This window comes from Pongo abelii, chromosome 6 (assembly GCF_028885655.2).
Source record: "Pongo abelii isolate AG06213 chromosome 6, NHGRI_mPonAbe1-v2.0_pri, whole genome shotgun sequence".
In the NCBI taxonomy this organism is placed as follows: Eukaryota; Metazoa; Chordata; class Mammalia; order Primates; family Hominidae; genus Pongo; species Pongo abelii.
Genome location: NC_071991.2, coordinates 74,671,192 through 74,688,114, shown reverse-complemented (window position 1 = coordinate 74,688,114; position 16,923 = coordinate 74,671,192). Strand labels below are relative to the sequence as shown.

General features: G+C 36.9%; 2 long non-coding RNA genes across 3 annotated transcripts in view; one reads left to right on the top strand and one right to left on the bottom strand.

Annotated features, from left to right (window-relative positions):
• The window catches only part of LOC129060386 (uncharacterized), a 226,064-nt gene extending 214,869 nt beyond the window's left edge, over nucleotides 1-11,195 (bottom strand). Inside the window, exon 1 of one of the 2 annotated variants that reach the window (XR_010140872.1) lies at nucleotides 10,878-11,195. This is a non-coding gene — a long non-coding RNA (uncharacterized LOC129060386). The remainder of the gene's footprint in view (nucleotides 1-10,877) is intronic. The other variant, XR_010140873.1, reaches the window with a different exon arrangement.
• A 2,043-nt stretch (nucleotides 11,196-13,238) lies between these two features.
• The window catches only part of LOC129060384 (uncharacterized), a 38,900-nt gene continuing 35,215 nt past the window's right edge, over nucleotides 13,239-16,923 (top strand). Inside the window, exon 1 of the long non-coding RNA XR_008527061.1 lies at nucleotides 13,239-13,517. This is a non-coding gene — a long non-coding RNA (uncharacterized LOC129060384). The remainder of the gene's footprint in view (nucleotides 13,518-16,923) is intronic.

The following is a 16,923-nucleotide window of genomic DNA, read 5'->3' as shown; positions in this document are numbered from 1 at the left end:
CTCAAAATAATAAGAGCTATTTATGTCAAACCTACAACCAATATCATACTGAATGGACAAAAGCTGGAAGCATTCCCTTTGAAAAGCTGCACAAGACAAGGATGCCCTCTCTCAACACTCCTATTCAACATAGCGTTGGAAGTTCTGGCCAGGGCAATAAGGCAAGAGAAAGAAATAAAGCATATTCAAATAGGAAGAGAGAAAGTCAAATTGTCTCTGTTTCCAGAGGACATGACTGTATATTTGGAAAACCCCATTGATTCAGCCCTAAATCTCCTTAAGCTGATAAGCAACTTCAGCAAAGTCTCAGGATACAAAATCAATGTGCAAAAATCACAAGCATTCCTATATGCCAATAATAGACAAACAGAGAGCCAAATCAAGACTGATCTCCCATTCACAATTGCTACAAAGAGAATAAAATATCCAGGAATACAACTTAAAGGGACGTGAAGGACCTCTTCAAGGAGAACTACAAACCACTGCTCAAGGAAATAAGAGAGGACACAAACAAACGGAAAAACATTCCATGCTCATGGATAGGAAGAATCAATATCATGAAAATGGCCATACTGCCCAAAGTAATTTATAGATTCAATGCTATTCCCATCAAGCTACCATTGACTTTCTTCACAGAATTAGCAAAAATTACTTTAAATTTCATATGGAACCAAAAAAGAGCCCATATAGCCAAGACAATCCTAAGCAAAAAGAACAAATCTGGAGGCATCATGCTACCTGACTTCAAACTATGCTACAAAACTACAGTAACCAAAACAGCATGGCACTGCTACCAAAACAGATATATAAACCAACAGAACAGAATAGAGGCCTCAGAAATAACACCACACACCTACAAACATCTGATCTTTGACAAACCTGACAAAAACAAGCAATGGGGAAAGGATTCCCTATTTAATGAATGGTGTTGGGAAAACTGGCTAGCCATATGCAGAAAACTGAAACTGGACCCCTTCCTTATACCTTATACAAAAATTAACTCAAGATGGATTAAAGACTTAAGTGTAGGACCTAAAACCATAAAAACCCTAGAAGAAAACCTAGGCAATACCATTTACGACATAGGCATGGACAAAGACTTCGTGACTAAAACACAAAAAGCAAGGGCAACAAAAGCCAAAAGTGACAAATGGGATCTAATCAAACTAAGGAGCTTCTGCACAGCAAAAGAAACTATCATCAGACAAAATAAGCAATTTACAGAATGGGAGAAAATTTTTGCAACCTATCCATCTGACAAAGGGATACTCTCCAGGATCTACAAGGAACGTAAACAAATTTACAAGAAAAAAACAAACAACCCCATCAAAAAGTGGGAAAAGGATATGAACAGACATTTCTCAAAAGAAGACATTTATGTGGCCAATAAACACATGAAAAAAAGCTCATCATCACTGGTCATTAGAGAAATGCAAATCGAAACCACAATGAGATATCATCTCATGCCAGTTAGAATGGCAATCATTAAAACCTCAGGAAACAATAGATGCTGTAGAGGATGTGGAGAAAAAGGAATGCTTTTACACTGTTGGTGGGAATATAAATTAGTTCAACCATTGTGGAAGACAGTGTGGTGATTCCTCAAGGATCTAGAACCAGAAATATCATTTGACCCAGCAATCCATTTACTGGGCATATACTCAAAGAATTATAAATCATTCTACTATAAAGACACATGCACATGTATGTTTACTGCAGCACTATTCACAATAGCAAAGATTTGGAACCAACCCAAATGCCCATCAATGATAGGCTGGATAAAGCAAATGTGGCACATATACACCATGGAATACTATGCAGCCATAAAAAAGAATGAGTTCATGTCTTTGCAGGGACATGGATGAAGCTGGAAACCATCATTCTCAGCAAATTAACACAGGAACAGAAAACCAAACACTGCATGTTCTCACTCATAAGTGGGAGTTGAACAATGAGAACATACAGGCACAGGGAAGGGAACATCACACACTGGGGCCTGTTGGGGCATGGGAGGCAAGGGGAGGAATAGCATTAAGAGAAATACCTAATGTAGATGATCGGTTGATAGATGCAGCAAACCACCATGGCACATATATACCTATGTAACAAACCTGCACATTCTGCACATGTATCCCAGAACTTAAAGTATAATTTAAAAAATTATTTTTAAATGAATTAAGAAACGAAAAGAAAGAAAGAAAATGTGGTACATATACACTATGGAATACTAAGCAGCCATAAAAAAGAATGAAACCATGTCCTTTGTAGCAACCTGCATAGAGCTGTCTAAGTGAACTAACACAGGAACAGAAAACCAAATACCACATGTTCTCATTTAAAAGGGGGAGTTAAATATTGAGAATACATGGACACAAAGAAGGGAACAACAGACACTGGGGCCTTCTTCAGGGTGGAGGATGACAGGAAGGGGAGGATCTGAAAACTATCTGTCGAGTACTATGCTTATCACCCAGGTGATGAAATAATCTGTACACCAAACCCCTGTGACATACAATTTATCTATATGACAAACATGCAAATGTACCTCAGGACCTAAAATAAAAGTTAAAAAAATAAAGTAAAATAGAATAAAGTGACTTATTTTCACAAAACACACATTAGGTCATATCTTCTGGCACTTGGTGAATAATACCACTACAAGATTTCAATAAATCTGTAATCTTCACCATGTTTTTTTGTTTTATATCACTAATAGAGTTTAATGGAAGTAGCAATCTAAATTATATGAATTATGCAAGTTTGTCATGAAAGTAATATTTACATCCATGTTAGTTTGCTAATATTTTTTAATGAAACTATGCATGGTAATTGATTAGAGAATTGCTTGTTCAATTGCCAGAGTAATCCCACATAAATGTATTATTTGGAAGTTTTGAAGGAAAAAACAATTTTTTAATTACTTTTGATTTATTTTTATTACTTGGCATTGTTTACCATATCCTTCTTGAAACTTCACTTTTCCTTAGATTTCACCTTAAATAGAGTATCCTTGTGGCTCAGTCATAATATATATGTATATATTCACATTATGAAGGCTTCAACTATCCCCTCAAGGCATATAATTTCAGGCCTATGAATACACTCAATCTCAAATTAACAGTATCATTTGAATAAACTCCTGCATTTGTTGTAAATTACTATAAAACCAGTTACCCCAAAACTTAGCAACTTAAAAAAACAAACAGGCATTATCTTACAGTTTATGCTGTATCAGGAATCTGGGTGTGTCTTAGCTGGGTGCCTCTGGCTCAAGATTTCTCATGAGATTGTATTCAAGCTAAGGCTGTCTTCTAAGGCTGTGATCTCCTGTAAAAGCTCAAATGGAAACCAAGCACTACATGCATGAGTGATAATTAAATGTGTATTGTTTAAGTGACTGGGTTGACTGTTAGACAGAAGTTTGAGCCAGTGGTTAAACAACTGCCAGATCCAAATGAATATGTCTAGTAGACAGTTACCAAGATCTCAGAAAAGAGGTTTAGATTGTAAGCCATCCCATATCACTTCAGCCGAAACTGTTTTTCTCCCTCCAAATTCCTATACATCATGTGCCTAGACAGCTTATCTGCCAAAGATCACGTTCAATATCATATTGTTAATTATCTTTTTAAGTTCACAGATTGTGTCCTATCTAGATCATAAAATTGTAACTATGATCTTTTTGTGCTTTGTGGATGCAGGCACTCAAGAAAAAAATTTATTAGATTAATGATTGGATAATCCAAAGGAAATAAATTATTCTAGCCTAACTACATCATTAATTAAGACTGTTAAACTCTTGCCACTCTGTGTTTCTTTTTAATATATTTCACATTCATCATTTCTGAGTGTTTCTACTAATAAATACTTGAGCATCTCTGTTCCCTGGAATGGACTGTCTGGCCTAGTTCCCCCATTAAAATAATTAAATGTCTCAAGAGCTTTATTCTTAAAACATATGTGTTTATTATAAAACATCATTTAGCACCTCTGTAAGGAAACAGAAATTTAACCACCTCAACCATTTATATTAATCAGAGGATATCATCAATACCTTATATACTTGCAGCCAAATAAACAGTGTCAGAAGATCAAAGTTTTAGCCATTTGAAAGATTATGGCAGACACTGTGGCTACCTAACCAACCATCATCTTCCCCATACCCTCCTTTATTTCTTTCCAGCAGAACTCTGAATTTGTTTAATTGTGTTGCAATTAGACCACAGACTCAGAATTTAGAAACAAGACTTTGCTGTTGATAAGAAACACATTTCAGAAAACAAGAGGGAAAGAGTTCACCAGACATGGACTGAGAACACCCACACACCAATTCCTGAAGGTATCCCAATTATAGCCTCTCTTTTATACTGACATATTCCCAAGACACCTTTCGTAAGTTTCCTGTGGTCAGAAGGGAAGCAGTATCCTTGTGACAATCAGGTACGGAAGATGAAACCTCAGGATGTTCAGCAGGTTGGGGAAAAGAAACCTTTAAGATATAAATAATGAAACTTCTATATATACAATCATGTCATCTGCAAACAGGGACAATTTGACTTCCTCTTTTCCTAATTGAATACCCTTTATTTCCTTCTCCTGCCTAATTGCCCTGGCCAGAACTTCCAACACTATGTTGAATAGGAGTGGTGAGAGAGGGCATCCCTGTCTTGTGCCAGTTTTCAAAGGGAATGCTTCCAGTTTTTGCCCATTCAGTATGATATTGGCTGTGGGTTTGTCATAAATAGCTCTTATTATTTTGAGATATGTCCCATCAATACCTAATTTATTGAGTGTTTTTAGCATGAAGGTTGTTGAATTTTGTCAAAGGCCTTTTCTGCATCTATTGAGATAATCATGTGGTTTTTGTCTTTGGTTCTGTTTATATGCTGGGTTACATTTATTGATTTGCATATATTGAACCAGCCTGGCATTCCAGGGATGAAGCCCACTTGATCATGGTGGATAAGCTTTTTGATGTGCTGCTGGATTCAGTTTGCCAGTATTTTATTGAGGATTTTTGCATCAATGTTCATCAAGGATATTGGTCTAAAATTCTCTTTTTTGGTTGTGTCTCTGCCTGGCTTTGGTATCAGGATGATGCTGGCCTCCTAAAATGAGTTAGGGAGGATTCCCCCTTTTTCTATTGATTGGAATAGTTTCAGAAGGAATGGTACCAGTTCCTCCTTGTACCTCTGGTAGAATTTGGCTGTGAAACCATCTGGTCCTGGACAAACCCCATTGTCTCAGCCCAAAATCTCCTTAAGCTGATAAGCAAATTCAGCAAAGTCACAGGACACAAAATCAATGTACAAAAATCACAAGCATTCTTATACACCAATAACAGACAAACAGAGAGCCAAATCATGAGTGAACTCCCATTCACAATTGTTTCAAAGAGAATAAAATACCTAGGAATCCAACATACAAGGGACGTGAAGGACCTCTTCAAGGAGAACTACAAACCACTGCTCAATGAAATAAAAGAGGATACAAACAAATGGAAGAACATTCCATGCTCATGGGTAGGAAGAATCAATATCGTGAAAATGGCCATACTGCCCAAGGTAATTTACAGATTCAATCCATCCCCATCAAGATACCAATGATTTTCTTCACAGAACTGGAAAAAACTACTTTAAAGTTCATATGGAACCAAAAAAGAGCCTGCATCGCCCAGTCAATCCTAAGCCAAAAGAACAAAGCTGGAGGCATCATGCTACCTGACTTCAAACTGTACTACAAGGCTACAGTAACCAAAACAGCATGGTACTGCTACCAAAACAGAGATATAGATCAATGGAACAGAACAGAGCCCTCAGAAATAATGCCACATATCTACAACTATCTGATCTTTGACAAACCTGAGAAAAACAAGCAATGGGGAAAGGATTCCCTATTTAATAAATGGTGCTGGGAAAACTGGCTAGCCATATGTAGAAAGCTGAAACTGGATCCCTTCCTTACACCTTAAACAAAAATTAATTCAAGATGGATTAAAGACTTAAACGTTAGACCTAAAACCATAAAAACCCTAGAAGAAAACCTAGGCATTACCATTCAGGACATAGGCATGGGCAAGGACTTCATGTCTACAACACCAAAAGCAATGGCAACAAAAGCCAAAATTGACAAGTGGGATCTAATTAAACTCAAGAGCTTCTGCACAGCAAAAGAAACTACCATCAGAGTGAACAGGCAACCTACAAAATGGGAGAAAATTTTCACAACCTACTCATCTGACAAAGGGCTAATATCCAGAATCTACAATGAACTCAAACAAACGTACAAGAAAAAAACAAACAACCCCATCAAAAAGTGGGCAAAGGATATGAACAGTCACTTCTCAAAAGAAGACATTTATGCAGCCAAAAGACACATGAAAAAATGCTCATCATCACTTGCCATCAGAGAAATGCAAATCAAAACCACAATGAGATACCATCTCACACCAGTTAGAATGGCAATCATTACAAAGTCAGGAAACAACAGGTGCTAGAGAGGATGTGGAGAAATAGGAACACTTTTACACTGTTGGTGGGACTGTAAACTAGTTCAACCATTGTGGAAGACAGTGTGGCGATTCCTCAGGGATCTAGAACTAGAAATACCATTTGACCCAGCCATCCCATTACTGGGTATATACCCAAAGGACTATAAATCACGCTGCTATAAAGACACATGCACAGGTATGTTTATTGTGGCACTATTCACAATAGCAAAGACTTGGAACCAACCCAAATGTCCAACAAAGATAGACTGGATTAAGAAAATGTGGCACATACACACCATGGAATACTATGCAGCCATAAAAAATGATGAGTTCATGTCCTTTGTAGGGACATGGATGAAATTGGAAATCATCATTCTCAGTAAACTGTCGCAAGGACAAAAAACCAAACACCGCATGTTCTCACTCATAGATGGGAATTGAACAATGAGAACACATGGACACAGGAAGGGGAACATCACACTCTGGGGACTGTTGTGGGGTTGGGGGAGGGGGTAGGGATAGCATTAGGAGATATATACCTAATGCTAAATGATGAGTTAATGGGTGCAGCACACCAGCATGGCACATGTATACATATGTAACTAATCTGCAAATTGTGCAAATGTACCCTAAAACTTAAAGTATAATAATAATAATAATAATAATAATAAAGAAAAAAGAAAAAAAGATATAAATAAGGAAACTTCAAAACAGCTATTTGAAGGATACATATAAAATAAATTTGAAAGTCATAGTATTTATCCACTCAAGCGTGCAGAAATTATCAAGGGGTTGCATTTGTCTAGAAGAGTAAACATATTGTAGATTTACAAAAAGATGGCAGTATTCATCCCAGGAAATAAAAATTATGAATGTCTTTGTTAAAAGAGATCTTTATTTTTTAGCAAACATCATGTGAAGTTCTGTGTATGATGGATGGGCTGATTTTGTTAACATGAGCTAGGATACCAGGAGATTAAGGGAGGCCCCGCCTCAGGTCCCTATGGTGAAATAATAGGTCTAAATTAATCATTGTGGACACACTACATTTGCAGTGACTGGTTAGGAATGAACTTGTAAATAAGTCCTTGCTGTTAAATACAAATTTCTTGGTGAGCATAAGGGCATTTTTGTGTCCAGAAAAGAAAATCTAATTGTACATTTACTTTTATTTAAAAAACTAAAATTCATTTTATTAAAATCACATATATAAAAAACCAGTTCTCTTTAAGCTTTCAGGTTATAGAGTTTATGATAATTCTATTAATAACCTAGCATGGTTTAATAATTGGTTTTAAAGGTCCTTTGATTAATTCTTGGCATCACTTACAAACTTAAACAACTTTAAATACTTCAAACTGTATTTATAAATTAAGTGTATTCAAAATTTAAAATACTTAAATTATTTTACTTATAAAACTTGAGTTCTAAAACAGCTTTATATTTAATAAATTAAACTTATTAGCATGATGAATCATACATTCTCATGAATGTTTCAACATTGTCTATAAACCTAGTAAGACTTTATCATAAAACACAAGCCAAAATTGATAACTATTTTACATTTTAAGGGAGAATAACAAAGCTGACTTGTAACTCTACAGAAACGAATTCCATAAGAATTATTATATAAACCATCAAATACGCTGTTAACATGATGGTTAGATTATCTTAAACTTTTTATCACTGTCTTAGCCAGTTTCGTGTTGCTATAACAGAATATCACAGACTGGGTGATTTGTAAAGAAAATAAATTTATATCTTATAGTTCCTGAGGCTGGAAAGTCCAATATCAAGGTGCCAGTACCTTGTGTGGACCTTAATGCTATATCATCCCACAGCAGAAGACAGAAGGGCAAGAACATGTGAAGGCAAGAGATCAAACTCACAGCCTCAAGCCCTTTCATAATTGGCATTAATCCATTCATGAGGGTGGCACTATCATGATCTAAACACCTCCCATTAGGCCCCACATCCCAACACTGTTACATTGAAGATTAAGTTTCCAGCACATGCTTTTTGGGGGATACATTCAAACCCTAGAAATCACTGAATTCTCAGTCTTCTCAAGGTTGAAAGGCACTTAACTATTAAAGCAATATTTACGTCATAACAGGCAATTTTAAGGAATAATTTCCCTCTCAGTTGCAATTGTTTAAATAACATAGATTTTAGCCTGGGTGTTGTGGCTAACGTCTGTAATCCCAACACTTTGGGAGGCTGACATGGGCAGCTCACTTGAAGCCAGGAGTTCGAGACCGTCCTGGACAACATGGCAAAACCCCATCTCTACGAAAAACACAAAAATTAGCCAGGCATGGTGGCACACACCTGTAATCCCAGCTACTCGGGAGGCTGAGGTATGAGAATCACTTGAACCTGGAAGGCAGGTTGCACCACTGCACTCCAGCCTGGGTGACAGAGTGAGACCCTCTCTTAATAAAAAAATTAAAATTAAATAAATAAAAATGTAAAACATAGATTTTACCTGGATCACTAACTGGATTTTTTTTTTCACAAGCCTTGATAGAGTATTCTGAATTACCTTTATAATCTAAGGGAAGAATTTTAAAACTAAGAGAATAGTAGGTCTCAGTTACTCAAAGTCAGCAGAATCTCTGTACACATTTATTATGTAATTATATGTGGCGTTTTTGCTGTTATACTGTGCAAATGTTTTCCCTAACACTAAAGATGATTAAATTTGATGCAATCTAATATTTTCTTCATAAGATCCCTAACTTTTCAGATACCATTTCTGTGATATAAAATACTACCTAACAGGATCCTGGAGATCTCTGGCGGCATTGCTTGGTTATTCAAGGCACTTCCAAGATCATTTGACTCATGCTAACTAATGGCCCTTGAAAGGAAGCCTGCTGTGGGCCTCTGCAAAAATAAGAGTGAACAGGAGGAAAGCCATTCTTCTTTAATTGGATGTTTTCCAGTCTAAATGTGGTTCCGAGAAGACCAAGAGACCTTTTGTGACCCTAAGAAGGCAAGCCTAAAATGTAGCAAACATGCCAAGGTTGACAGTGCTAAAATCTGCAGGCATGCTGCCCCAAGCGTCTTATTACATGAGATATTACATGTCTTTTTGCTCAGCCACTTTCAGTTGTACTTTTGCTACTTGCAGCCCAAATCTCCTTAATTAATAAAATAATCCATCAAAGCTTCCACATAATCAATGAGACAAGAGGTTCAATCCACATAAACGGGATAAACTAGATACAAAGAAGCATAATGAATAACCCCATATATCAAAAAATGCCACTAGTTTCAACATAGACATAGCAGTGTATCCCATGCAAAAGATTTATATAGAGTAGATCCAATGCAAAGAGGTCCTCAAGGCATTTATTATCTAGTGGTTATATAAGGTAAATGAAAACAATAAAAACAGATAAAAACTACAGAGCTTATATCAATAGTGTTTCAACCTAAATACATAAGCAAATGGTCAGTTGGGCTACTATGTGTTCTGGTTATCTATGGTTTCAAACCAGCCACTCCAAAGCAGCAAAATTTATTTACTTATGAAGTTGGAATAAGGGCAGTGCTCAGCAGGGATGGTTTGTCTCTGGTCTATCAGCAACAGCCAGGGCATCTGAAGGAAGGATGTTGTAATCATCTGTATTAGGCTGTTCTTGCATTGCTATAAAAAAAATACCTGGCTGGGCACGGTGGCTCATGCATGTAATCCCAACACTTTGGGAGGCCAAAGCAGGTGGATTACTTGAGGTCAGGAGTTTGAGACCAGCCTGACCAACACGGTGAAACCCGGTCTCTACTAAAAATACAAAAATTAGCCAGGAGGTGGTGCACTACAGGTGGTGTACTCTTGTAGTCCCAGCTACTCAGAAGGCTGAGGCAGGAGAATCATTCGAACCCAGGAGGTGGAAGTTGCAGTGAATCAAGATTGCACCACTGTACTCCAGCCTGGGTGACAGAGTGAGACTCTGTCTCAAAAAAAAATTTAAAAAAATATCTGAGGCTGAGCAATTTATAAAGAAAAGAGGTTTTAATTGGCTCATAGTTCTTTAGGCTGTACAAGAAGCATGGTGCTGGCATCTGCTTCTGGTGAGGCCTCAGGAGGCTTACAATTATGGCAGAAGGTGAAGAGGAAGTAGGCATCTCACATGGCAAGACTGGGAGCAAGAGGGGAGGGGAAGTGCCACACACTTTTAAACAATCAAATCATGAGAGAACTCACTATTTTGTGAGGATAGCACCAAGACATGAGGGATCTGCCCCCATAACCCAAACACCTCCCACCAGGCCCCACCTCCAACAATGGAGATAACATTTCAACATGAGATTCGAAAGGGACAAACATCCAAACCATATCACCATCCAAAAATCCAGTGTTCAGGGAGAACTCAAATACCTGGGAACTGTCACAGCTGAGGCTCCTGAGACATCTATTCCTGTGAGCCCTCTCCACAGGGTCTCTCTAGCAGGCTGGATTAAGGGTAGCTAGACTTCTTACAAGATGAATGTCCCAAGAGGAACAGAGGCAGGCAGGAGCTGTCTTATTTTATGACCTAACCTTGGAAATCATGTGTTGCCTCAATTTCACCTCGTTCTGTTCATCAAGGCAGTCACAAAGGCCCTTCTCAGTTGAAGGAAATGGAAATTGACTCTATGTCTTGAAGGACGAGTAACAGAAAGAGCATGTGGGACCAGAAATATTAATGCACCCATTGCTGATACAGTCTACCCAACTATGACATCATAGTTGTTTCTCAGTTACAGCCAAAGTGATGTCTTCAAGAAGACAGATTTTTAATCAAATCTTAAAGAATTTGAGAGACCTTGACTGTCATACGAAGTCTGTTTTTCAAGATAACACTTTTTTAAAGCAGTCATATACGTGTACAGTTTATATCCAGAGGCAAAGAAACAGATAGTTCTACTGAGAACTTCTCAATGGCTTCACTATCTTAATTTATAAATACCCCAAATCCAATCCTTGTTCCCCTTATGTACATCATCCAAATAATCTTAGGAGTAAACATTGTGGAAGCTTTTTGTGACACAGAATTTGACTAAATAAACACAAATACCTTCAACCTTTAAACCTTTCCTCAAGCTTAGATGAAGCTAAGTTATAAATAAACTCCAGTGGATTTAATACAGAGAAAGAAGTCAGCCTTAAAGTTCTTGCTTTGAAATAAAATGCAGCTCTTTTATGGCAGGGACTTCTGTCTCTTGTGTTCAACACACTATTGTAGTCCCCACCCTGCTTAGAGCACTGCTTTGCAAATAATGAAATGAATGCATAAATAAATAAAACTGGCATCTATACAATGCTTTACAGTTTATAAGGCACTTTCATATATTTTGCTTCAAAATAACTTGTGACATAAATATTATCATTATTGGATCCATTTAATAAAATAGGAAAGGTGAGAAATCAGTAAGGTAAGTAAATTCCCTGAAGTCACAGATATAGTGAAGTGTAAGAAATAAAAGTTGAAACACAAATTCCTATCTTATCAAAAAACCCATGCCCTTTTCACTGATTATTAATAATTTTTATATATTTTTATGACTTTCACTAGGGTATTAATTTCTGGCATGGATTTTTGCTTTGCTGACCCTCCCAAAATATCCCTGAAGTATGTAAAACTATCATCCTTGGATGCCACACCTTCACTGTCATGATTATTGTTAAATTTTTAATTACTACATATATAATCTTTTAGCTATTCATCTTTCATCTTATTTACTTGTTAATGTTTCTAACATTTCTTCAATGAATATTTTCAACACTAACAGCTAAGATATAACTAAAACTTTTTTTCAACCAAACATGGCTACAAGCAGATTATGCAGGCTTCCCAATGTTAAGTCTGGAAAAAAATTGTAAAAGAAAGGGTCAGTAATCTAGCATCCTGTTAATTTATCAAAGTAATGATAAATACTTAATACACGGAAATATCTAATAACAGAAACCAATTCTGTTACAAGAAACGGCATATTCATATGCAATGAATGGCCATAATTAGGGTAAATTTGCATATTTACCTTGGGGAAGTTTTCTGAAGGAATTTAATTGGCATTTTGACCCAGAATATCTTAAAAAGAGATATATAAAGAAAAATTGAAGTTTTTCCAAATCCATGTATGCCAGAGTTTAGAAACTCCCTGGCACTCAGTTTTTCCATACATTAAGGAAAGAATTAAATGTGATAGTGTGCTCTTAACAAGAGCCAATCATCATTTGAAGTGAATGATAGTCTCCTCCTCGTTATTCTCCAAGAACAGAATGCCTCCCAGATCCCAGGCTCAGAGAAAACTATTTCATTGCTGAGACTTCAGAGAAGGAAGGGAAAGGAGAGAATAGAAAAACATACGTTACCTTGAGAGTTAACTGTGAAACAAAGCTTCCAGATATTTTCTGTTTAGGAAACATGGAGACTAGAATGTATCTTCAAGATAATATGCTCTCTCTTTCTAGGAGGTCTGTCTGATGGTTACACAAACATAAAGCAGACCTGGTGGATTGTATTGGAATCAAGGCTCCAAAAACCACAGTCAGTTTAACACTGCCTGGAAGTCTTGGCAAGACTCCTACCTTTGTCTGTCTTTGGGGTAAGTGTTCAGAAGCAGGACTTAGAACCTAAAGGAAAGGCCTGAATCCACTTACTGGAACTCTCTGTGTCTTTGGAGCATGAGAGAAAGAAGTCTTCACCCTGCAAGAAGGGCAAAAGCAAGGTAGAACAGGAGCATTTCATTGGGGACAAACACCCAACTTAAGAATGAGGAGCGGGTCAAGGAACTGAACAAGGTGTCATCATCTATGTGCTAGGACAGGTAAATGGGGAGGTAAGTGATGAAGTCACAAACAAAGCAAAATCCCAGTTCCTGATAACTGACACAAACACAAACTCTAGATAATTTTGAGCCACCCAAATACTGCCCTAGATTCCTTCACTTTCCCCTCCCTGGAACAGCCACGTTCCCAAAGACTGAAGCAGCACACAGCCTGGTGGCGGAGGGAGCTGTCAAGTGATCTTAACATGTAAGTACCACAGGAATATTAAGGAACGTGCAAAAGGAATCACTCTCATTACCCTAAATTGTCTCACAGATGAAAGACCAGAAGCCTCTATCAGAGCAGAGGTGCTGGTTGAATTCACTCTTGCCAACTGAAAAAACTACTGGAAGCTGAAGCCACTGCTGAAAGGACTGTTTTCTACCAGGGTCACTACTGAAGGAACAGCTGCTAGTTGGTACTGGGAGTAGCTGCTGAGGATGACATGGTAAGAACCTTTGCTGCCAGGCACTGCTTGAAGCAGCAGGTAGTTTCATGCTGGGCACCACCTTCAGTTCAGAAATCTCCAGCTCATACCATTTTACTTTAAGATTACGTTTGGGAGAAAAAGGAGTTATTCCCCCATCTAAGGGGAAGGTAGAAATTGTTATTCATTTTCCTTCTTACTACAGAAAAAAAAATTACTCATGCCAATAAAAAGACCTGAAAATCACCTAGCCCTCACATTTCTAGCCAGAAGAAAGAGGGACATGGAAAGACAGTCTCATACATGCAATTGTGTGAAGAACAAGTTCAAAATGAACAGGCTTTGGAATGCCTTTTTTTAAGCATCATTATTTTTCTAAGCCTCTAGACTGAGGTAAGTTGTTCCTAATTCTAAAGAACATAAAAATGAATTCTCAACCTTTTCCACAGATGGTAATATTCCTGTAGTCATTGCTATTGTTAAAGGCCAATTAATCCTGTGCTAGTTCTATAAATAATTGACTTTTTTTCTTTCTTTAGGTTTTTAGAATATAGATCTTTGCTTTCTGGTTTTGGTCAGTCTTGGTTTTATTAAAATTAATATATCTCAAAAAAACTGCCTAAACCTGTTAGATGTTTTAAGTGTATTTCCAGTCTGTGCAGACTATGACCTCTGCTGGGAATTTTCACTGAATTTGCAGTGAACAGAGAGAGTTTTAGTTCCATCAGAACCTAAAAACAAGAAAATCTGACACCAACACTCAAGTCCATCCACAAATGACCACAAATATTATAAATATTTGTTCATATATTAAAATATAAATATATGAATTAAAATAGAAAATGTATTTTAATACTAAGATTGAGAGGATTTACTTGACATGAAAGCTTGCAGCATAATTCTAGGAAATTAGTTTAATCTATATTTTTAAGTATAAAAAAAGTAATGACTGTTCTTTGAAGCAAACATTACAGAGAGACACTTAAAGAAGATGAGAGCTATTGGATTGAAATATATTTTTTCTCTGCTCAGCTCAAAGCCCGATTCAGGTCAGGAAGTTATATGGCATTCTAGATACATCACTGGGGATATTTTTTCTTTTTCGCTAGGTATTCCTCCCCTCATTCCTACCTCAGGATTTAATACAATTTTAATAGAGTTCTACCTCTTCTTACATGGGTAGAGAAATTACGTATTCCTTAATATTTGTTGGTGATCACTAGTTGAAGATTTTATGCTTAAATCTTGCTATAGATCAACTTGGGTAGTCATTCTACTATGGTAATACACTCAATAAAAATAAGACTGTCTAGGCATACTGGTTGCATTTAAAAGCCCTCTTTTATTAGCTTTAGAAGTTTGGGATGAGAATACATAAAGTAAGATCTGGCGTGGGCTCTCTGTGTAATACTGTTAAACACATGTAGTAAAATATTTTTGATAGGCCCATGTAACAATTTTAGCTATAACATAACTTAAGTGCTAAACCATACACTGAAGATTTGAAGTGATAAGAGTAACGAGAAACACAAGCTTAACAACAACAACAAAAAGTACAGCAAAGAATATCAAGTATCATTTTTAAAATGTAAAATTATAAATTTTTAAAAATTCCTTCATTTTTCATATTTTAAACAATGAACATGTGTAATTTTATAATCAAACATTAGACATCTATCTAAAATATATAAATATAACATATTATCAATTGGAAACATTAAGTAACCATTTAAGCAAAATTTTACACTTAAATCTAAAAGAAGGCCAAGGGTGGGAGGAAAGAGAAAATTCTGTTACTATCATTGTTTCTTGTTTCTTCATGATATGGTGATGCAGTTGTGCTCTGCCCAGACCCAAGTCTTCCTAGGAGGTGGAGTTGAAATAAGTCTTCTGGGCTCCTAATTAAAGTTAACAACACATTCTGGTGGTCAGAATTACAAAGGTGTCTCAAGAACCAGCTGCTTTAATCAAGTCAACAAAAATTGAGTAATATCTTCATCTCACAACCAAGGCTGCCTCCAGACAGTACCTTTGAATAAGATATCATTCAAGCACTCTTACTTCAGTAAGAAGATCTATGCCCAGAAACTTGATGCCTACCTCTTAGACCTTGAAGAGACTGGTATTTTTGCTGTCCTCAAAGTGAACATCCTATTTAGCCTCAGTCTTAGAATAATTATATTGTATTTACTCTCCAGTCACTTAGAAAATTAATGGCTTAAACTAGAACCAGGATCAAAACTCAGATGTCCTAAAGAAGTCCATTTCCCATTGGGAAATATTTTGACTGATTCTGTCCCTCACTTCTAAGATGTCACCAAAAGATGAAGCACCTTCCCCACACCCTCTACACACACACACACCATCACACCCCAAAAGAATATAGATGTATTTGACTTTCCTGAGAAAGTCTCAAGGCTAGTCACCATCAATTGGAAAGCATCTTGAAGGTAAGTAGAGGAGACTATCAATCTGTATAACTCTGATGAATTTTGCAAAGTGTTGATTGTCTTTTAAGTATATAATAGAGTAGGAAAAGTGAATAATCTATATCATGTAAAGAAGTCTCAGCATGACAATCTTCCCATGGGATAAAATAATCAAGGAAGGGAAATATTTTCTAAACTGCATTAGATGACTTTGCAATGAGATCACATCTTCCTTCAGGCACCACTGAGCGCTTCCCCTACACAAAAGAATTTGGTATCTGTTTCTTGTGGGTAGTTACTTGAGAGAGGAAATTAAACATTTCTAAAAAGGAGAATCAAAGGGGTAAGGGTTATAAGAATGGTAAAGAAGAATGAAGAAAAGCTCCTAGAGAGCACTACAGCAGACATCAGAAAAGAGGGTGAAAAGTGATGCCCTGAACTTTACAGGGGAAAAAGAAAGCAAGATTGAGAGGAAAAAGCCACCAGAGGGGGCAGGAAGTGGTGTTCTCCACTTCCTGGAAGGGAAAGAAGTTACAAAAACTGAAGAAAAAAAAAATGAAAGCCTGATACAGTTCACCTGCTAAAAATAAGGACTTGCCCAGGAAGAAGGCAACTGCTACTTAAATGAGTAAGAAAGGATTCTGCCAGAAGCCAGCATTGGAGCAGCATCCTCCTGAGAATTGAATCATAACAGCTAACATTTATTAAACACTTGCAGTGTGCCAGGCACAGTTCTAAACATTTTACATGTATTAAC